Consider the following 14,954-nt stretch of genomic DNA (forward strand, 5'->3'; position numbering starts at 1 on the left):
TGGGGGCTGTTTTCAGCGTTGCATTTTTTGATCGGAAATCGTAAAAAATCGTCAAAAATCGTCAACATGGCCCAAACATGGTTTGGTTACCGCTTAATACGATTTTCGCTGATATTTTTGAAACTGACAACATAATATATACAACCCACATAACTCACAAAATGCATTATATGTAATCAAATTATTCCAAAAAGTATTTTAATAAAAGTCAGTAGATAGGTCCACGTTAGACCAATATGACGGTAACATCCCATTTTAAGGTATTTGAATGTCACGTATTAGCTTAGACCTAAGATAATGGGTTATATGGCTTAAGCCATATTTTCCAAACTATTTCGACAACACTTTGTTTTTTTGCCCTTAGGTAGTATAAGAATTGATACAGTTCCTATATAATGTAACCGCGGGATCCTTGATGTTAGGCTAATGTTTTACGCATATGTTTTTATACCCTCATAAGTTTATACCCCCCGTTTGTAACGCTCTTGATCAAGGAAATGAGAAATTGCGATTTAACACTCAAATTTTATACAAATCTGCCTTTTTTGCCGACTTGTCATATTCGCAGATGGGCCATATCGAATATCTTAGCTACAGTTTCAGACCAAATCGGATATAAATTGAAATTTAGATTTCCAAGTAAGCAAGAAACATCTCTACCAACAACTGTGGTATTGGATCCTTGTTTTCGTATGCCCCCATAGAACGGTACAAATCGAGTTCAGTTTGTAGCTACATTTTCGGAACACTTGGAAATAATTTCGAAGTACCCAAAAACTTCCGATTTCAGGTATTTCGAAGATTTTAGCTATATTTTCTGCTAAAAACTTCTCCACATGTCGACATGGGCCCACGTTTTGGAATAGACCCGAAATAACGATAGCCCTAGATTTAAGATATTTTGACAAACTAGAACGTTTGCATGTCAAATATAATAAAAAATTCTGAAAATGAGCATTTCGGGGTGGGCCCGGACATCCCGGCCCTCCCCCTGGCTACGTCGGTGGTCTCAGACAATTTGGAGTAGTTTAGCCACGTCCGTCCGTCTGTATGTTGCGAACGATAACTCTCGCACGGCTCTACCGATTTCCAGACTTAGTTTAAGTTCGAAGACAGACCATATCGGTCCATTCCTTCCGATACCTCCTCCACAAAAGATTAAAAATGTTCGAAGGGAATAACCGAATTGCTCATAACATTCCATATGGTAATATTAGTTCCAGGCATAGATCTGCTTTGAATATGGACTAAATCAGGGTACTCCTTCCTTTCATAAACTTTGGCACTTTTTAACAGCTTTGGTACATTTTAACAGCTTGTTATGGATCGTTTTGAAAATTTTGTACGGAGGTTGTCCTTGTTTAATTATTTTTTGCAAATACATACGTTTAACGAATTTTCTACCTATTCAGATGAACAGAAGTGTTTATTATATAATGCTATTTTTTTTTCAAAATTGTTGAATTTATTGACATTTATGTATGCAATGAAATGTATACATTTCATAGGAAAAAACAGTGGTGTGTAAGTTGAGTATTTCATTTGTTAAAAAGTTTTAGAACTAAAATATTGTGTAGGCAATAATACCAAGAGACACAGTATTAACAACAGCAAAATCAGTTGTAACTCAAACTTTTACACAGTTTGTTTTCATGGTGATGTTGCCTGGAAAATGATACCATGATTACGATGGTGATTATGGAGACTACAAGCACAACATTAATGATGATACAACTAGAAAACAAATTAAATAAAAGAACTTTATAATTTGTTATTCTGCTTAAGGTGTTAGAAAGAACACCAAAAATTACCCCCAAAACACTGACGGATCTCTTTCATTAAAAATTCGAATTAAATGGAAAATGTTAATCTTTTGTTTTTTTATTCTGAACTTGTTTGTGACAAATAACAAATTTCTAAACACAAAATTGGAAATTTCCATTATGACATCCTTTGCCCGAATTTCGATACCTCCTCGAAATGCTGTTAACGTCTCCAGCTGCTCCTTGTGCTGCTGCTGGAATGGTTTATACTCCGTCTTTGTCCTTTGCTATCATAGATTTGAATCTTTTGCTTAATTAAGATACACAACAAAAGCAAAAACAAGAAACAGTCATAAGTATTTCTACAGTTTGCATGGCTTTAATTGAACACTACCCGTATAATTTGCTAAAATTATCATCTTTGGGTTCTTGGCTATGTCTCGGCAAGATTTCTTGAAACTTTGCTTTGTAGAGAGGTAAAGGGTGTGGTACGAAGTTCATGGTAACATTTTCCCCCATGCAATCTATGGAAGTGTTGTAAAGTTTTTTGTTGTTCATGTTTTTTTTTTTGTTCTTCCTTGTTTGTGGGGTTGGTTGTAAATATTGCTCAACTAATTGATATGCAAAGTGTTTGCAATTGAATAAGAGTGTACCAAGACAGACAAAGCTGATGATGGAGGAAAATGCTCAGATCGTTTTGCCAACCAGTAAATTGTTTGAATATGCCTTATAAATGGTGGCATGAGTGTGTGTGTGTAAATTGAAACCGTAATTGCTTTTAAATGCTTTACTTATACAACATTATTCAGATTTGAAGCATATGTTGCTATTTTCCGATGGTGAAATCATTGAAAACATGGTATGTTTTTTTGTTTTTGAAAAAATGGCACAACAATTTTAGGGCAACAAGCAATAATGTAAATAATAACAGAACATAACAAGAGAACAAATGTCATAAATAATTCATATACATAAATATGTTTTGCATTGATAATTATAAACAGAAAATATGGCATAATTCGCATTTATTGTACCACGATGTTTGTTCGATAACTCTATAAGAAACGTCAATAACAACTTTGTAAAGTAAAAACTGCTGCTTATACATAAAATTGATGAATTCGAATCCATTCAAAGTCTTAACAATATGACTAGAAATTGGTTTTATTAACATCTTTAAGGTATTAACCAGGAACCAGTGAAACAAGCTGATACCTAATTTAGCTATCAAAATACATACATATATGTATTGTAGGGCTTTAAAATATAACTAAAAATGAAACATTGTGCTTGATCGCAATATTTATGCACCCGAGTGTATTTTTTATAGGCAGTTCAAGTTCGAATATGGCTATATCGTTCCATGTTTTGGTATAGCCACCATATAACGGTACCTCCGGATTTTAGGTTCCTGAAGAAGCATTTTAGTTGCATTTTTTGTCCGAACAAGCTGTAATTTGACATTTAAGGTTCCTAGTGGTCAGAAAACTTCTCCACCAAAAATTTTCAACATAGATCCACGTTTAGGTATAGCCCCCATATAACCATACCTTCCTGTAATTTAACAGTGGTCGCAAATTTTCTCTCCCAAAAATTGTTAATGCGGGTCCATGTTTTTAAAAAAGTGCACACCTAACGGTTCCTCCCGATTTTAGTATTGGCGAACTAACTGTAATTAAATAAAGTTCCCAGTGTTTTGTATAACCCCTATATAACGATTTACGTATTTTGAGGATTTAGCTAAATTTTTGTTAAAGGAATGTTGACCTATGTTGACAATTTTTAATGGAGACATTCTGAGACCACTGAGAATTTCAAATGTAAAATTATCGCTAAATATTTGAGGTGTCCAGTGATCACTAAACTTCTCAACCAAAAATTTTCAACATATACGGTTACGTCCCAATTAAGGTATTTTGAAAATCAGTGTTTTGGTATATTTCGTTATACCCTCAGCCTTTGAGCTAACGATATTTACGCTTTGAAATGACCACCAATGTATCTCGAAATAAGGATTTTAGACCCCAAGTATTTTTGTACGAAATCTGTTTTAGTCAATTTGGAGTAGATTTAGGCATGTCCCTTCGTCGGTCTGTCTCGTTGGCTAGTGCGCATGATAACTCTCGATAAGATTAACCGATTCGCTCCAACATTGGGCTGTCGTAATATTAGGTCAAGTTCGAAGATTGGCCACGATAAATTTCGAAGAAAGCAATACATTTGGTCTATATTTTGCACATCGTAATATTTCTACCAGACATAAATCAGGTTCGGATAATATGGACTATATCGGTCCACTTCTTCTGTTTCCTCCAACACAAAAAATTGGTAAAGGTGCAGCTTAAGACCTCCTTATTGCGATGGTACACGTTTTTTCAGAGGCAAGTCCATACTTCTTGAGAAAAATGACAGAAAGCTATAAAATCCCCTACGGCCATTTAAACCTAATACTGCGTGGGTTCAAATTTGCATAACGTTATATTTCTGCGAATCTAAGGTAAATTTCAAAGATGGTGCTTATGGGTCCAATCCTACTGGTAAAACGTTCAAAAACGTTCGGTAAAATTGTATACGCGATATCTCATAACCAAACTACCGATTTAGTCCAAATTATGGATCTCGTAGTATTTTTTCCCAAATTTAGTTTAAGTTCGGAAATGGGCTATATTGATCGATCACTTAGGGTACATTTTAGTTTAAGTGCAGTTTAAGATCTGTTCAAGGACCCTTTGGACAGGTTAGGGTATATCTGATATCTCACTGATACATTTTTACTTGTTGATTCGTTTGAGAGTTATAGTGGGCTCCAGCCAACCACACATACGGACGGATGGACATGGCTAAATCGAATTCGAATAATCTAAAACGGACAAACACCAATTACACTATACAACACTGAAAATGCTAACAACTTCTAGTACGAATTTTTTGAAAGTACACATTGAGTCCACAAAAACCCTAGTACGGGTTTGTCCTGCCAGATCCAGTTCGAATTTTATGGCCTCGTCTAAACCGGGCTAAAACTACAGTTTTTTTTTTGCATTTATCGCTCCTTTATCTCAGAAACGATTAGGAATTTTGCCTTACTGTCTTTGGCAATATTGTACAGATTACATAAGAAAAACTCAATCAAAATCGTAAGCTTTTACAAAAACCTTCCAAATAAAGTTCCCAGCAATTCCCCAGAACATTCTGAAACTTTAAAATACTTACTTCACGTTGTTTCAGCGTTATTTTGCATCATATCTTTTACGCCAACAGCTTATTCTCGCATTTCGGATTTTACCACATCATTGACATATATATTAAATCGTCGTTACCAAATTTACAGAAAACAACGTGATAAAGGCATTTTACAACAATGGCATGTTCTGAAGAGTTGTGTATTACATTCCAGCAAATATTTTTTTCAAAAGAAAACATTCAGAAAAAATTGCGGTTTAGTAGATATAGTGCGAAATGTATACAAATTATGGAAATTTTCGATATTTTAAAAAATTTGAGGAAATAAATGTAGTTTTTCGAGTTCATTATTTCTCTAAATATTTTATTCTTGTCCTTATCTACAAATTTGCTTCAAAGGTCACATGAAGATTCACATAGGTTTCAGAGATATAGCCCAGAATTGCTTTAAAAACTCAATATGATTAGAGAGGCCATAAATTCCAAGCTGGATCTCTCACTACAAAACCCCACTAGGTTTTTTGTCTTTTGGGTCTGTACTTTCAAAAAAATCTTCAGCTCAAATTGTATGTACAAGATTACCTTAAAAATTTTGCTCAGTGTTATCTTTCAGCTATTGGCATTCTGCAAGAACAATTTAGTGGTCCTATTCCAAATTTGTATTTATGTTTTACTCTCGCTATCCATAGGGTATAGTTTTTAGCAGAAGTTTAATATTGGTTTTTAGTTTAAGTCTTTGTATTAAGTTTTTACTATTATAGATACAACTCTATATGTCATACGAAGTGTCGGGAGCAAACACTGTTTTCTTAATTATTTCTGTTATAATTATTTAAATTTTTACACACTAAAACAACTATAGGCATGTCGCATTTACAAAGCCATACAATATATACTAAAACAATACACTATAGTTTTAAGTATTTTGAAATCTTGTTGTTGTTAATAATTCTTTTAGGGGAAAACTGAAGTCTCAATAAAATAATCGAATCTTATCTAAAACAAATTTCCTCCAAACATACATGATGTCCAAAACGAGTATTTCTATGAAACACATTTTGGTCATATGGAAGTGTATATACCCTCATTAACCTAAAGGCTGAAGATATATGTAATTATTCACTGATTTGCTTGTAAGGACGAATTAACCTCTTTCAGTAAAGTGTTGTAGTGCATATATTTTTGCAACGTTTTTTTTTTTCTCAACACACAACACGACATTAAAATGTCTCCACTACTACCTTAAACCTTTGTTGCAGAACTGCTAGAATCTACAAATTTTCATTATTTTTTCGAAAATTTTTTATTGTAGTAAAAACTTGTATATTCGTGCACGTTCTGGAACGGACATTTTATTTCCAAAAATATTCATAACATGTATTTAATGAAAATATTTTAAGTAGATTTCATTAATTGTTTTTCTTTCCATTTTTATAATTCCAGGTACGCCTTTTTTCTACATCCCACTAATTCACTTGGTAATTATATTTTTTGTTCTCATTAACCAATTTCGTACTTCGTGTTCGATTTTTCGAACAGTAAAATCACTTATTTTCAAAAAAATATTTATGGATGAAAAAGGTTAAATTTTTAATAAGTTTTGGTATATATAATAAGTCTCATCTGTCAGCTAATAAAAAAAATCTTACCGTTTTATTATAAACGTAGTTGTAGTACATTGTGTTATAGTTCTGTTTTTTAATCTTGCTTGAAGAAACAGCCCAATTTATATTCCGAGTACGCATTTTCCAAACGTAGGTTAGACATTCTGCTTATTTTGAACGAACACCAGGTAGTGGTCGAAAGCTGTGTAGGAGGGGTAGGTAAAATATTCGCTTCAACATTTCTACTAGTAAATAATAATTAATTCTTATAATAAGAAACAATGTTGCATACTAGAAAAATGTCCACACATAGAAGGGTTAGTCGTTACTTATATATCTTCGGTGTCATGCTTAAGTGTTCCATACGCCATTTGCCTGATTCGAGAAAAACTCAAGTTAATGTTTAAGGCCATACAGGACAAAAATGGTGCAATAATCCAATACTTCAAGAGCTCAGTTTTACTTAACTAAACTCATAGAATATATCAGTGGTTTATTTTAGTTAGATATCTGTGATAGTTTAGAAGTTATGGCCAATTTTTATAATTGCAAAAAGTTGCTGATTTGTTCCATGGAATCTTTTTTCATGTTTTTGGCAGTTTGTGTCACATGGAACACGTTTTGTCACATTTCAACCAACACACTTTTTATCAAACGTGTTCCACCTCCCTTATATGAAGTGCTACTGTGGGGTTGAAAATCAGGACTTTAAATGAGACATTTATTTTTCTCATATAAATACATAACGGATTGATATTTTGCATTTCTAAGGTAACGTAAAACTTTTTTGTAGTCGGTGTCCACGCTAGCTTCAAGTCGAATGAACGTTTTTGCTTATATTTTTGTGGATTTACATCAACATTTTATCTTTAAACTATGGATTTTTTGTTTCAACGATTGATAAATTTTCGTTTTCATATAACAATACAATATTCAAAAATATTTGGATTTAGAAACTATTATTCTTCAGATTTTAAACCAAGTCCCTTAAAACAATTTGTTCCATACGCCACATTATTCGTAACTTGGCAAAAATGGGCAATTTTTTGTTCCAAACGCCATCATTTTTGGTGCGGAACAATTCGTTTTTGTCTCTTTTTGTTCCATACGCCAAACGACATGGATATGGAACTAAAAAGTTCAAAGTTGTTTTGTTCCATACGCCAGACTTTATGGATATGGAACAAAACGACACGATTTTTTGGGTTACAAAGCGGATATGGAACATACTGTCATCTGAATATCTCAGAAACTATAACAGATAGAGAAAAACCGGCCAAAGAATCTGAAAGAGCATGGTTCAAAACCTTGTAAGGTACCTTTATCTCAAAATATCAAAAATGACGTATGGAACACTTAAGCATGACACCGACGATATGCCTGTAATTTATATGAATTCAACAGCTTAAATATTTGCTTTACTTATGTACGTTCAACTCACGTTTGTAATATTCTGTAATGACTGCACTTTGCAATTTTAAAAATTGTTTTATGTCGCGCCATAATAAAATTATACCTTGTTCCTGAGAAAAAAAAATAAATATGAACAAATGAAAGAAAGGGCGATAGGCAAAATTTCCTTGGACATTGTTAACACCCCCTGGATGCATACTAACGAGTACACATACATACATACAAATGTACGTACCCAGCAAACCAATCGTACCGACATCGAAACGATGTCGGATCCGATATCGTAACGATATCACAACGAAAGTTGTATGAAGTGGTTGACATAATTTCGGAACGAAATGTCGGAGCGAAATAAGATAGATTAAGGTTAGAATTCGGAACGAAATCGAAAAAAAATCCTTGGGAAATTCGGAAGGCAATTTTTTCTTCCGATTCCAATTCCAAACATCCTAGGAGTAATAGAATCTTCTATACCAAATCACAAAACTCTATCTAAAAACTGCGGACGGACGGAAATTTTTATATCGACTTAAAATTTTACCCTGATCAAGAATTTATATACTTTATGGGTTCTCCGATGAATATTTTGATGTGTTACAAACGAAATGACAAATATAATTATTAGAGTGGGGCGATTTGAACACCATCACGGGCGCCTGGAGTTTCTGATTCTTGGGATTGTACTGAGCAAAAAAGTCAACTAGACCATATGTCTACGGTGAAAATCGAGCCCCCGGATTTTGACTTGAAGTGTTTTTTCAAGGATGTTTGGATATTTTGGAATATCGACGCCTCCAAACAATAGTATGCTAAGTCGACTTAGCATGTTTTCAAGTTCTTTACATTTTTATATTTAACGTCCTTTAACTTAAATTCTGTCAAATTTTGGTAATGATCGGACAATCCGAACAGAAGTTATAAACAAATATTTACTTAGCATAGTACTGAAGTTCAAAGAAATTTCCAAACTTTGATAACTTCTCCTGCAAAACTCGCTTTTCAGAATTAGCAAACTATTATTTGGAGGTGTCGAACGTCATTTAACTTAAATTCTGTCTAATTTTGGTAATGATCGGTCAATCCGAACAGAAGTTATAAACAAATATAGACTTAGCATAGTACTGAAGTTCAAAAAAATTTTCAAACTTTGAGAGCTTCTCCTGCAAAACTCACTTTTTAGACTTAGCATACTATTATTTGGAGGTGTCGATATAACAACCAAACCACTGCGATTTTTGATCCAATACAAAGACAACAATTGTAGCCAAGACAATAATAAATAACTCTCTAGTACATCGCAAAAGCATTGGAACACTCCTTCAGGTAGTTATGGCCTCGAGAAAGTGCACATTTTTCGGAAAATATCGATAAACGACACTGTGCTACAAAATGGAACTCAAAGTCAGTGGGTGGAAAATTTCTTTTGGAGATGAAAGCCCTTGGTGTTTGTACTGAGAACCCAAACGGAAATTTTCACCATAGGTCAAGTTTCCGAGATATTGCGTGATTAATGGTTTAATTTTGGCCCCTTAATTTGTGAACAAATAGCTTTATATCTCTCTAAAGCGTTATTGTAGCTTCATTTTGACATTACATGTCTGCAGTCAAATCGAATGGTGAATCTTTTTGTAGAATATTTCATCCCTCTAACTCAATTCCTTTCATGTCCTTTTCGTCCTGTATTTTTTGATCCGTAGTAAAAGTACCACAAGGCGTGATTTTACAGCATCCAAATATTCTACACAAATGTTGTTCAGAAGATTTTAGTCACGGTTCTCATTGATGACCAATCGATATTTCCCCGTTTTCATGGTCCTTTTTGACATTTTACCTGTTTTTGTTCAGAAAACTATGTTTTGTTTTTATGTATATTCGTTATTGAAATACTTAAATAATTAAATAATTGAAATACTGAAATAATTAAGGGGCCAAAATTAAACCATTAATCACGCAATATCTCGGAAACTTGACCTATGGTGAAAATTTCCTTTTGGGTTCTCAGTACACTCACCAAGGGCTTTCATCTCCAAAAGAAATTTTCCACCCACTGACTTTGAGCTCCATTTTGTAGCACAGTGTCGTTTATCGATATTTTCCGATAAATGTGCACCTTCTCGAGGCCATAACTACCTGAAGGAGCGTTCCAATGCTTTTGCGATGTGCTAGAGAGTTCTTTATTATTGTCTTGGCTACAATTGTTGTCTTTGTATTGGATCGAAAATCTCACTGGTTTGGTTGTTATATGCCAAAATATCCAAAAATCCTTGAAAAACAACTTCAAGTCAAAATCCGGGGCTCGATTTTCACCGTAGACATATGGTCTAGTTGACTTTTTTGCTCAGTACAATCCCAAAAATCAGAACCTCCCGGCGCCCGATAACACTTTTTTCCTTCCATACAAATCGCCCCGGCCTAATAATTATACCTTCCATATTATGGTGGAGGGTATAAAATTGTATATGCGAATATTAAAACCAACCATTTTGTTTTTCGACAACAAACTTAAATGAAACCAACCCCTTGCTGTTAGACATATACCAAAGGTGATTGTTGGGCGAAGGAAAATTTGTTTTCGACATATCGATCCGAAATCGGAAGAAAAACATTGACCAATTCGAAGGGAAATTTACTTCTAACATTCTCTCCGAAATCTGAACGAATTCCCCTACGAAAAATCATACAGAAATCGGAAGGAAATCTGAACAGTTTTACTTCCGAAATTGTTAAGTAATGCAGTTCTCTAACTCATTTTTTGAGTTACCGACAAAAATCTGTCAAAATAAATAATTTCGGTAATTAACGATATTATTCAGTAAGTTAGTGGTCGTATCAATAGTGTTGTCAACTTCTATTTGAATTTTTCATTCATAATTTTGCGTTTTAAAGTTACCGATTTTTGTCGGTAACTCAAAAAAAATCAGTTAGTGAATCACACTACAGATGTGTCGGACATCCGACATTTGGTTTGCTGGGTATATACAAATATTTTACAGTATTTTGTTTTTCTGAAAACAATTCTAGGAATACTTTTAACTATTATTTAAACGGTCGGAGTCTAAAAATTGAAGAAAAAGCTTAAACAATGGCCTACAATTTTCATTCTTCAGCATGCATGTGCTCGTGCTCAAGCACTTTATTATTTTATTTAAACTTCATTACATTCGTGGTTTGAAAAAAAAATCTCACCACGTGTCGAATTGGCTTATTATGGAATTATATAACTTTGTAATTTAATTTTTTAATTAAAAAAACATTAAATCGGTTATGAAGAATGGAACATGGCGTATTGATATAACCTTTTTTTGTTTACAAGACTCGGAACCCGCGCTACTACAGTTGGTCACCATTTTCCGTGTTTACCGTTTTTTGGATTATTTTGCATTTTAAAAACAGAGGATTAATTATTTTTAGTAAATTTAGACAGATATGCATTTTATGAAATTTTCTTTGTTTTCAAATATTCGGGCTTAATACCAGAGTCGTTAAAACAATATTTCATTAAAACAAAATTTATTTTTGGGTGGAAAAATTTGGCATTGATTTACATAATAATCATAAAAAATAGAAAAAACGAAAGATCGCACGAAAGAGGACTGCCTGGAATCGTCCGAGGTACTACAAATAGGAGGAAATCATCTAGAGATCAAAGAAACGCTAGTTCAGAAAAGTTTGTCATTCCGCATCGAAAAATTCATCGGAGACGATATACATTATGTATATTAGGGTGATGGCTTTTTACAATTTCGTATCCCTGTATTAGGACGAATTTTTATTTAAGACTAGCAGATGCCGGTCCGCTTGCTGGCCCGTCGTAATGAGTTTTAATGACAACTTTTTATCGACTTTATGCTTGACAATTCGAAAACAGGTATTTTCTACCTCACTTCTTCGGTCAATAGTCCAAACGAGGAGGATTTTAAATTTATCAACAGATTTGGTCTGTAACCTTTCTTTCATCTTACGTACTTTGTCTGATTTTTTCGCCAATTTAAGCAGTTTAGGATTTATTATCGTCCATGTCCCTGTCTTTATCCTAAAGCTATCTAATTATAAAAGTTAAAAAAAATGGTTTAAATGAGCGTATGAAGATAGTCCATGTTCAATTTGATGACTATTCAAATAAAATTGACCAATTTATAGCAAAATCGGTGAAAGATATATATGGGGGCTATATCCAAATCTGAACCGATATGGACCAAAAGTTAAATTTTTCATTCCTGTGCCCTCATAAGTACTTGTACAGAAATTCGTCAACCTATGTAAACTCATTCTATGTTAAAATGAAGCTGGTTTGTAGTTATGTTTACCAAAAAAAAAAACTACAAAATAAATCCATTTTTAGCCGAAATTTAGTAATGTTAATAGATGATGCCTTTAAAATTTCATTGCTGTAATTAATTGTGCGTGATTCCTGCTGTTTCTTTGTGGCAATGTGGTGTTTTTAATATACTTAAAATTAATTATCGTGGTTGTCAATGAATTATTTTAACGTATTTATTGATTGGGTTGGCAGAATGTGTCATATAATTGACTACCTACTGTTTCAACTTGTTAGTTACTGTTAAATTACAGTTATAATCGGAAATACTAGGTAATTTTTTACGCCTAATTAGAGGAGTGTTTTATTGACACCATAAAGAAACAACTATTGGGGTAAAATATATTTGTTTTGATTGGTTTGTTAAGTAAGCGATAATAATGTCATCAACGACAGTAAGGTCGACCAAGTACAGAAAACAAGGCAAATGATTGCATGCGATTACATTTACCTCTACTTAAGAAACTTTGTAACCAAGGAGAATAAACTTTATTTAAAGACAATCCACCAACCTTGTTTCCGCGTAGATAGACGGTGGTGTATTTGGCTGTAGAAAATTCCGTTAATGGAATCCCACCAAAAACACAAAATTAAAGGTAGACAACAAACGCTTGGTATAAACTTTCTGACATTTAAGCAGAGTGAATTGCTTTTTCTTTCTTTATTAAATTGTGTATGTTTGTTTGTTTGTTTGTTTATACACAAGTATGCTCATTTATGGCAAAGAGCGCCTTAAAAAGCTAAATGAAATTGTCTTTTTTCCCTTACTTCTTTGTTTGTGCTATACGACGACATGGCAATAAAAACAAATAACTTTTCCTGCCATTAATGTAGATGACTACCAGGATTGTTGTGTCAAGTCAACAATAGAAAGGAGTAGAAATGTTTTTTTGGGTTATAACTCTACCCTCAGGGCTGCATTGTTTAAAATGTTTAATGGGTGATGGCACATTGTGTCTGAGTATGAGTAAAAAGTATTTACAGAATTAATGCTATTAATTAAAACTTGAAATTGACATGTCATATATTCGATACAATTAATTATTTAATTTGAGGTTAACTATGGCAATTAAATTTGGTTAACGTAATTAAGTCTTGTTACCAACGATATCAGTTTATGTTATATAATAAACTTTGATATTTAACAAGAGTACTATGTACATAAATTTGGCAGTTGTATAATTTTAGAAGCAAATTTATATAAAAAACCTTATACTATGCACATAGATACATTGTGTATTTGGTGAATCTGAGGGTCATATAACTAAAACGTAAATATGAAGATTCTCCGATATTTTATATTAAATAAAAAGAAGTTAAAGTGTAAAAAATACTATTTTAGGTGGGAGGACTAAAATATCGATTTTATTCTGCATAAAAATTGAATTTATTTTGATAGCACAGCGAAATTGTTTGTTATTCAAAGTATAGCCACCACTGTGGTAGCATGTGAATTCAGTGCCAAAAACACTGTTCTGATAGCCTCCTGTGTAGAATAGAATTTTCACATAAGAACGTAAGCATCCGCTGAATCAAACGGTCCTTAAAAGCTTCCATAGTCAAGTAGCGTAAACAAAACATGGCTTTCCAAATATAATTCCAAAATAACATCACAGTGTCAGAAAGAAAAGAGGGGTTTCGCCGCGTATTTTGAACACTTTTGCTTCATTGCTCTCTTTTAACGGATGAGATCCAATCCCAACAACTCACAACACAAATGCTTGCTTTGATATCACCAAATACAGAGAATTATCATCTTCGTTCCTTTCTACGTTCATTATCGATTGTGAATAGGTATGGGTTGTTCACCGACGCACATTGGTTCATAAATCGATTTTCCTGGTCAAAACCCCCATTTTTTGTCGTCATCGATTGTTAATTTCTATATGGGATTCGATAGTAAATATATTGAAACTAAGGAAAGCAACAAATTAGATCAAAATATTGGAAGGCGTGGGAGTGGCCTAAAAACAAAAAAGGTTTCCACTTTTGAAAAATACGTAATTTTTGCAAATATCTGGAGAAAGAAACAGCTAATTCTCAGAAACTATAACAGATACTGTGTTCATTGTTTTTTGTTAGGTAGGTAGGACTGTTGCCTTTAAGGGTCATTTTAATAAAGGACCATGGCGTTTACGCGAAGTGAGCTATTTTATTTTTCCTCAGGTACTAAATTTTAGAAAAATTTAGTGGACTAGAACTTTTAGGGAACAGCTTGGAACGAAGTTCCGTTTTCACAGAAGGATGTCCGATAATGCCCTTATATTCTTTTGTACTCGTCTAATTCCGTCCGTTTAACACTTTTTTAAATTTTTTTGAAATTGCTTGGGTAAATATGTGTGTTTCCATACCGTTTCCCATATAAATTATAGCTTATTCCCACAAATGGACATTTTTTAATATGTGAGTTCTATGTGAGCTTTATGAAAACACAAGGAGTATTTTTTCAATTCTGGAAAAAATTTAAATTTTTAGATTTTTTTAAATTTTTGTTGGCTTTACTTGAACATGGGTCTATGCCCACAATGGTGGAGAAGTTTCAAACCAATACCAATCATAAACGCAAACTAAATGTAGCTTAGAACTTCAAAATAGATTAAATCGACCGGTAACCTTATATGGGGGATATACTAAAAAGTGGGCTTGTGACAACCAAAAACCTTAAAATTCATA

The 14,954-nt window shown here is 33.2% G+C and overlaps 1 protein-coding gene across 2 annotated transcripts in view; it reads left to right on the plus strand.

The window, feature by feature from the left end:
* Con (leucine rich repeat protein connectin) overlaps positions 1-14,954 on the plus strand; it is a 297,063-nt gene that overhangs the window by 59,205 nt on the left and 222,904 nt on the right. Inside the window, exon 2 of one of the 2 annotated variants that reach the window (XM_073980786.1) lies at positions 6,390-6,424. The exons of the other annotated variant lie outside the window; for it this stretch is intronic. The gene's annotated coding sequence lies outside the window, so the exon portion shown is untranslated. The remainder of the gene's footprint in view (positions 1-6,389; positions 6,425-14,954) is intronic. 2 annotated transcript variants of the gene reach the window in all.

Source organism: Musca autumnalis, unplaced genomic scaffold, assembly GCF_047663935.1.
Source record: "Musca autumnalis isolate F117 unplaced genomic scaffold, ASM4766393v1 scaffold_4, whole genome shotgun sequence".
In the NCBI taxonomy this organism is placed as follows: Eukaryota; Metazoa; Arthropoda; class Insecta; order Diptera; family Muscidae; genus Musca; species Musca autumnalis.